General features: G+C 35.3%; 1 long non-coding RNA gene across 1 annotated transcript; it reads right to left on the bottom strand.

Annotated features, from left to right (window-relative positions):
- Window positions 1–267: 267 nt before the first annotated feature.
- On the bottom strand, window positions 268–810 carry LOC114518557. The gene is made up of 3 exons (XR_003686506.1): window positions 766–810; window positions 537–608; window positions 268–287 (listed from the first exon to the last, which is right to left on the bottom strand). It is a non-coding gene; the product is annotated as an uncharacterized LOC114518557 (long non-coding RNA).
- Window positions 811–9,615: the final 8,805 nt, after the last annotated feature.

Genomic DNA, 9,615 nt, shown 5'->3' on the forward strand with positions numbered 1-9,615 from the left:
TACACTGTCTCTCTGATATGGACAACATGCCACCAATCAGATTTCCCTGTTCTAATAAATCTTTATACAGTGTAATTACATTATCCTGCTCCTTTACAATTGATGTAACTTTTTCTTTATATGTGGAAAACATAGATTTCCAAGGAATAAAGACGTTCTTGCAATTCTGATTTGTCAGCATCCAAGTGCTCTATTCTCTCATTTAATGTGGCTACAAAATGTTTTGTATTTGTTATCTTGGAGCTTGAGAAACTGCTCTTTTAACATTGCCTGGTTAGATGGTAATTCTATGAAGAAAAATATTAAAATAGCAGTAAAATTTGTAATAGCAGACATCTGCGCAAAACATCTGGTATAATAATAATAAGAATAATATTTATTTCTAGCTTATCTATACGTCTGGATCCAAACTATTTTAAATATACAAAAAAACTCAGTGTATACCGGTATTACTACAATATTAACATGTATCTTCACAATTACAATACATGTCAGACAACCAAAATATAAGTTGCATAACCACATCAAACATTTACCTGTCTCTTCTTGAATATTTAATGCTCCCAACATGCTTGGCAAATATTGTTCAGAATATGATGCTTCTGGTTCTATTAAAGTAATGGCAATAATTTATATTTATGTAATTACATGAACCTAAATAAATGTATTTATTTTAATCATTAGTGTTTATGTTAATTTACTACCATTAATTGAAAAGTTTGATATCTTATAGTAATTAAATTAAAACAACTTTTTACCACTCACCATCTGTTGTTGTGAATAATCTTGTTCTCACATGTTCTGATTGTACAAAGAGTCTAAAAAGATATTTAATTGTTAGTAAATCTGTTCAAAATTATGAATATGTAGCCAAATGTAAATCTGCATGACATCTTTCAACATAATAACTGCACATGGACTCATTCGTTATAGACCATGACCTTCATTCAATACATGTCACATGAGCAAATGTAAGTTTATTAGTATCTACTTTATCTTTGAAAACCTTGAAAAACAAACAGACCTTTTCTTGATTCTGACATGGTGGAGAGCTTACAGATGGGCTTTGTTGGTCCAGTTGGCCCATTCACTAGCCTGTAGTTTTTATACAATGCCTATATAATAAAGACAATAATAATTGAGAGGATCTAATAAGAGGAGGGTTAACAGAGAGAGGGGGGGGCTTATTTTTTACATGTTTTGCAAGGTTGATTATTTTTTACCTACATAAATGCCACACAGAATTTTAGAAGGAGCAGTAAATAGTAAACATACATTTAGCTTAAAGGATAGATAGGGTTAACATAGCAGGACTTTTGCATTTTTATGTTTCTTTGTCAATGCTTAAGACCACGAATAAAAATTACGATATAATTACTTATTCTTTATAAAAAACAGGAAGTATTAAAAACAAAATGAGTCTATGTATATCTTACAATTTCCTTCCTTTCCCAAATTCGACTGTGGTGCCCAGTATCTTGCTTATCTCTTTCAGGAGTTGTGAACGCTTTGTTGTTTTTGCAGGATGATAATGAAGGCGCAAACTATGCAAAAGATCGTCAACTAAAACCTCCTGACCCGTTTCTTTTACTAGTATTTTGTCCAAACTGTCTTTGAGGGTTGATACTTTAAATAAGCCAGTCTCACTATAAAATTAAAAATTTAGATGTTTATATTACGTGACACGATTTTTAAGTTCACGGAACCAGGTATATAATCCATCGTAATTATCGCTACTCTGGTTTTTAATAAATGAAAGCAATCTTTGTGTGGTGATTGCTTTCATTTATTAGCGATAATTACGATGGAGTTCATAATTATGAAATACAACTGTATATTTTGTTATAAAATATAGTATGATTTTACTATAAAATACCTTTTCGCTTGGTACCTCCAGGAGTACAGATCGTACTTCTCACTTGACTTCCAACGAATTCGCTGGTGAAGCATTATTATCTCTTTGCCCTGCTTGTGCGGATCGGTTTGAACACGTTGTTGACAGCCCCGATGTATCATGTTCTTTTGGGTCTTCTCCAATATTCGAATCCCGCAAGGAATCCTTAAGATTCTCGATTTTTCGCTCCTTGACCTCTATCTCTACGCGCTTTGTTTTGATTTCTTTTAATACGTTTAAATAACCCGCGCTTAAAACTGGTGGTGTTGTTCTGACATACCTAGGTATTTTCGATTGACGCTCCTTCGGCTTTTCCGCCATCTTTACTGTTTTTATGAATCCCGTGGGAGTAGGGGTAACATAGCCGGTCCACACAGTTACACAGCTGGTCCATTAGCTTCCGGTTTTGGCAGGCATCACCGCTAAAATATTTTTTGGCCGCCTGCCAATTTAAAGGTGATGCCTGCGGAGGAGGCTAATGCTGGGCTACTTTTAGAGGGCTTTAGATCTCTTTGCATACAACCTTTTCACAAAAACATATGTCAACCTTAAATATCTGATACCTTTTGAATAAATTAAACAGCACCTACTGATAGATAGTTCAACTATCCAAATGCAGCAATTCTGTTGGTATATCTTATTATCCGCAAAGCTTGTCAATAGATATATTGAAAATCAATAGTTTCAGTTAGACATTACAATATATTTTTTTTAAACTAATGCTGGGCTACTTTTAGAGGGCTTTAGATCTCTTTGCATACAACCTTTTCACACAAACATATGTCAACCTTAAATATCTGATACCTTTTGAATAAATTAAACAGCACCTACTGATAAATAGTTCAAGTATCGAAATATCACAATTCTGTTGGTATATCTTATTATCCTTGTATATAGTGTACAATATATATTTTGTACAACAAAGCTTGTCAATAGATATATTGCAAATCAATAGTTTCAGTTAGACATTACAATTATTTTCCTTAAGCATTTAATGCTAGGGTACTTTTAAAGGGCTTTAGATCTCTCTGCATACAACCTTTTCACACAAACATATGTCAACCTTAAATATCTGATACCTTTTGAATAAATTAAACAGCACCTACTGATAGATAGTTCAACTATCCAAATGTAGCAATTCTGTTGGTATATCTTATTATCCTTGTATATAGTGTACAATATATATTGTCTACAACAAAGCTTGTCAATAGATATATTGAAAATCAATAGTTTCAGTTAGACATTACAATGTATTTTCCTTAAACTAATGCTGGGCTACTTTAAGAGGGCTTTAGATCTCTTTGCATACAACCTTTTCACACAAACATATGTCAACCTTAAATATCTGATACCTTTTGAATAAATTAAACAGCACCTACTGATAGATAGTTCAACTATCCAAATGTAGCAATTCTGTTGGTATATCTTATTATCTACAAAGTTTGTCAATACCCTATTCCCCCGCATATAGGCGCCCTGCAGATATAGGCGCATGCGCTTATATCCGATTATAGGCGCATGCGCCTATATACCGTCAAATTTGCAAGTTAATTGCACGCACGAAGAGAATGTTTTTAATTTTCATTATATACTTGTATTTAGTGTTAACATTTCACTGTTTTTTGTTTATGCGTCTTTGATATTCTTTGATTACGGCCTCAGCTTGAATTGCTCTTGATCGTGGGGCTTTTATTCGATAAAGGCATGGAATTTCAAGACCATTATTTCTTTTATTTTGGCGATGTCCGGTTACTGTTGCACAGACTTTTCCTCCAGCCAAAAGGATAAAGTTGCACGTTTTTGCAAGCTGTTTTGGAATGTGGCCTACAACATCATCACCTTTTAAAACCTTCACTGCATTTCTGTCAACAGTATTTTCAGGTTCTCGTTCACAGACGAGCAATTCATTCAGTCTTGGGCTCCAGATTTCTTTGTATATGTGATGACCTGTTATATAACTTTCAAAACAGAATACATATGGTCGAGTGTCAATTGTCCGTGCCATTCCGTGTCGAGACTGATATCGAGACCCTGTTTCGCGAACTTTACCCTCAATCCCTGACAGGAAAGCTCGCACTCGTTGGGTCTACAATCACGGGCCGCCAACAAGGCGCGTTTTATCGTAAGCTTATTTGCACTATTTCTCCTTCTTCCGTCCATATGGTTTCTTTTGACACAAACGACAACTTCATAATTTTACAATTACCGGTATTTTGCGCTATAATTAACCTTTCTCACGCCGCCATTTTGGGGTACTTTCATTTTTTGTAAATGAATGTAAACAATTCTAAAAATAAGAAAAGCAATTTTCAGAATAAACTAACCATTTGTAGAGTAAATTTACCATCATATGTCCCAAAAATTATAAAAATTCCCCGTAACGTGGTTTTACGCACCTGGTTTTTTCGTAAAAGTACCCCAAAAATGGCTGCGTGAGAAAGGTTAATAATTAGGCGTAACTTCCGCAAGACTCGCCGACGCCGTTACTTTGTCTAGCATGGAAAGTAATATTTCAAAAGCAAAACATTCGAAGCAAATTGTCACACTTTATAGTTCATGCAGTCATGTATACTAGTAAAACGCGAAAGAATTATTCTTTGTATTTCAAAAAAACTGTGTTAAAAAGGCTGGAAGAAAATAACCACAACATAGCCCAAACAGCAGCAGAATTCAACATTCATCGCAAAAACATTCAGAGATGGACCAAGCAAGAAGATGTTTTGAATCGTGCTGCACTGAACCATAACATAAACACACGTACAGCAAAACGTATTCGGCAAGGTGTTTCACCGTATCCATTATTAGACGTAGCTCTGGTGGACTTTATAAAACAAAAACGAGAAGAGCGACTTGTTGTAACGGGAAACATGATTCGACGCAAAGCCATTGCTGCCTTTCATGAATTGTATCCCGACTCAGGCATCACTTTCAAAGCATCAAAAGGGTGGTTGGCACGATTTTTGAATCGAAACAACATCACCTTTCGTCGAGCAACAAGCGTTGGTCAGAAGATTCCACAAAATGCACCGGAACTTTGTGATGAATTTCTTGATGATATGAAAAGTCTCAAAGATTATGACGTTATTATGAACATGGACGAGACCCCATGTTACTTTGACGTTCCTCGTTCCTCGTCGTTTGACTTTAAAGGCGTTAAGACGGTTAAAATGAAAACAACTGGCAACGAGAAACTACGCTTTACCGTTGCATTAACTGCTGGTGTTAAGAGAGTTGGTAATGAGTTCAATGCAGTTCGATTACCACCGATGTTGATATTTAAGAATCTAAAAAAGGCTCCAAAAGGGAAATTTCCTCCAGGAATGGCTGTGCTTGGATCAAAAGGGGGGACAATGAAGCAAACTTTCATGGTTAATACGTTCATCCCAAAAATTTGGAAAAGAAGACCAGGAGGATTTTTTAATACCGGACAGTCGCTGTTATTGATGGATTCTGCAACCTGTCATCTAAACGGAGGTATTCCCGAGGCATTAACTGCGTGCAATACTGATTACAAGTACATTGACACGGGAATGACACCACTTTTGCAGTTTCTAGACAGTCATATCAACAAACCTTTCAAAGATGGATTAAAGGAAAAATGGCAAGATTGGATAGATTCGGGCGAGTGCGAATATACAGATGCTGGAAATCGTCGCAGAGCGTCCTACACTATGGTTGCAGAGTGGGTCTTTGATGTATGGAGAAAGGTGGCAACAGAAGACCTGATCCTACGAGGTTTCCGTCAATGTGGATATATTGGCTGGAATGAAATGAACGCATTTCTGGAAGAAATGCGAATGGCTGAAGCTGAGGAAATTGTTGACGAGGACGAAGATGCTGCTGAAGAGCAAGGTGATGAACTAGACACAGGAGAAGAACCAGACGGAATAGAGACGGATGAGGAAGATTTTGAAGATGAAGAAGACATTGATATTTTGTTTTAACGAATAACCTAACTTTTTTTTTGCTTAGAAATGTTAAATTTGCACTTGTTACCGTTTATGCATTGATAAATTGGAACAACATTTTTTAAAATATTAAATTTGCATTTACCGTTTATACTAACGTTGTTTTTCGCTATCAATCGCCAATTTTCGTACCTAGACCCCGTGCGCATAGGTTTAGAAAAAAAATCGGGTGCGCTTATAAGTGAATTTTTATAGGCGCATGCGCCTATAACCCGTCAATTTTTACTTCGAATTTTCCCCAAAATCGCATAAGATCCGCTTATAGGCGCTGCGCTTATATGCGGGGGAATAGGGTAGATATATTAAAAATCAATAGTTTCGGTTAGACATTACAATGTATTTTCCTTAAACTAATGCTGGGCTACTTTTAGAGGGCTTTAGATCTCTTTTCATACAACCTTTTCACACAAACATATGTGAACCTTAAATATCTGATACCTTTTGAATAGATTAAACAGCACCTACTGATAGATAGTTCAAGTATCCAAATATAGCAATTCTGTTGATATACCTTATTATCCCTGTATATAGTGTACAATATATATTTTGTATAACAGAGCTTGTCAATAGATATATTGCAAATCAATAGTTTCAGTTAGACATTACAATATATTTTGCTTAAACTAATGCTGGGCTACTTTTAGAGGGCTTTAGATCTCTTTGCATACAACCTTTTCACACAAACATATGTAATCTTAAATATTTGATACGTCTTGAATAAGTTAAACAGCACCTTCTGATAGATAGTTCAACTATCCAAATATAGCAATTCTGTTGGTATATCTTATTATCCTTGTATATAGTGTACAATAAATATTTTGTACAACAAAGCTTGTCAATAGATATATTGCAAATCAATAGTTTCAGTTAGACATTAAAATTATTTTCCTTAAGCATTTAATGCTAGGGTACTTTTAAAGGGCTTTAGATCTCTCTGCATACAACCTTTTCACACAAACATATGTCAACCTCAAATATCTGATATCTTTTGAATAAATTAAACAGCACCTACTGATAGATAGTTCAACTATCCAAATATAGCAATTCTGTTGGTATATCTTATTATCCTTGTATATAGTGTACAATATATATTTTGTACAACAAAGCTTGTCAATAGATATATTGCAAATCAATAGTTTCAGTTAGACATTACAATGTATTTTCCTTAAACTAATGTTGGGCGACTTTTAGAGGGCTTTAGATCTCTTTGCATACAACCTTTTCACACAAACATATGTCAACCTTAAATATCTGATACCTTTTGAATAAATTAAACAGCACCTACTGATAGATAGTTCAACTATCCAAGTATAGCAATTCTGTTGGTATATCTTATTATCCTTGTATATAGTGTACAATATATATTTTGTACAACAAAGCTTGTCAATAGATATATTGAAAATCAATAGTTTCAGTTAGACATTACAATGTATTTTGCTAAAACTAATGCTGGGCTACTTTTAGAGGGCTTTGGATCTCTTTGCATACAACCTTTTCACACAAACATATGTGAACCTTAAATATCATCGACATGACAAAATCTGTGACCTTCTTGCTTCTGCCATAGACGACGTGGCCTATGACGTTTCTACTGAACCTGCTCTTGCTCCTTTAACTGGCGAAGTAATTCAATCCAGTGCTAATTCTGCTGACGATGCTAGAGTGGAGGACATAGCTGCAAAAGGTTTCTGGCAGAGATGTGAAAAAGCATTTTTTGATGCCAGGGTGTTTAATCCTTATGCTTCGACACATCAACGCCAGACTCTTACCAGCTTGTTTAACGCCAACGAACGTGAGAAGAAACCTCATTATAATCAAAGAATTGTTGAAGTTGAACATGGCTCCTTCACCCCTGTTGTTTTTAGTGCCTATGGTGGATGTGGAAGGGAGACTTCTCACTTCTTCTCGTTCCTAGCAGGCAAACTGGCTGAGAAAAAGAACTTTAGTTCCTCCATCGTTCTCAACTGGTTAGGTAAGAAGATAGCTTTCGTTCTTCTTCGCGCTAGGGTTGTGTGTGTTCGTAGTAGTCGTTCCTGGAGAACTTTAAACATTCCTTCAACTACAGATATCTCGTTGTTGGAATGGAACTCTAATATTAGATAAAGTAGTTTTCTCTAGTTTATATTTATATTAAGTTTATATGCGTAATTTTATATTTTTCCTCTTGTATTGTGCATGCATTATTAAAAGTATATGATATCGATTTATTATGTATTTATAGTAATGTTCGAATAAATATTACTGACATCAGACAAATGTTGTCTTTGTTACCACTGACATACCGCGATACAAAGTCAAAAACTCTGTCCACCACCCTCCCGATTTTTATGAAAATATTTTCTGCTTTCGGTCTATATTTTTTGTATTTCATTAAAAAAGGATAAAATATGGTGTCCAATCCCCGCCAAAAATCAACTTCCTTATTTTCAACAACTTATTTTTTTCAACATAACTTTTTTCTGACAACTTTTCCTATTTAACACGGAATTTCAGACAAGAAACATCTTTAACATAGAAATTTTTAGTTTCAACAACATTGTATTCCCGACACAACTTTATTTTCGCAGTATAACTGTATTTTCATTGCAACTTTTTTTAAGCAACATTTTTAATCTAACTGCAATCCATATCGATTCGTTAATCGCTGGCTCAGATTTTTTCCCGCGCTTTCATTCATCCTTTCGAAGTCAATATGGCGGATCGTTCAGGATTGAGCGAAGAAGACAAAGAGTATATTTTACAAGCAGTTTACGACGTGATAAATATCATTGATAGGCTTATTGAATCAGGAGATACTTCAACAGGTTTTCAAAGGCTTTCATTACAGCTGGATTATCTTCAAAGGTTGCTCGTGAATTTGGCCGTAGATGATTCCATAATTGCCCGTGTAGGACAAGCTGCAAATACGCTTTTTAACGTCGTTCAGGCGAGCCGGGTCAATGAAGAATATAGAGCAACAGCTCCTACAATAAATAGTGGCAGGCGAGGCAGACCTGCTTTCGATATCAAGGAGGAACAATTGTCTTTTCTGTGAGAGACGGGGTTTAAAGTAGCCGATATAAGCAAGGTGACAGCCAAAGTGGAGTTAGCCAAAGGACAGTTGAACGAAGAATGGCTGCTTTTGGACTCTCGGTTACAGGTATTGTAAGAAACTCGAGAAATAAAATTTATTATTTAAAATATCTCATAGCTGACAGTTGAAAAAGCTGACAGTTGAAAATGTTTTAAGGTATGTTTTGTGATATTGGTGATGATCAACTAGATGAATTAGTTTGAGAAATTTCTAATGACCATCCCAACTTTGGTATAAGGATGATCAAAGGTTACCTACAAAGTAAGGGATGTCGTGTCCAACGTGACTGGATACGTCCCCCGTTCGCTCTGGCATATTGATGGCAACCATAAACTCATCAGGTAACAATAGACCATTCTAAGATAGGCTTTGTCAAGCAAAAATGCTATCTTGAAACTGTCATAATACTGAACATTGAACTGAACTTCTAGTTTACAGCATAATTTGCAAGCCATTGTGAAACTTTGGAACTTAACTTTATCACGCTTAACCACCGTGACCTAGCCAACTATTCAGTTGACATTTCAGTCAACTCTCTTGTGTTGTCACCTACTTATTTTCAAAATTCATATGGTCAGCCTTTCCAACAGTCATGTGTTTGTTAAATGTTTCATGAGTAAAATAATTTTAATAACGCTTTCAAAAATTTTGTTTGGAGACTTTTGCTGGAGACTTGTAAT

This window comes from Dendronephthya gigantea, unplaced genomic scaffold (assembly GCF_004324835.1).
Source record: "Dendronephthya gigantea isolate DGI-Jeju-01 unplaced genomic scaffold, DenGig_1.0 000011F, whole genome shotgun sequence".
Taxonomy (NCBI): domain Eukaryota; kingdom Metazoa; phylum Cnidaria; class Anthozoa; order Malacalcyonacea; family Nephtheidae; genus Dendronephthya; species Dendronephthya gigantea.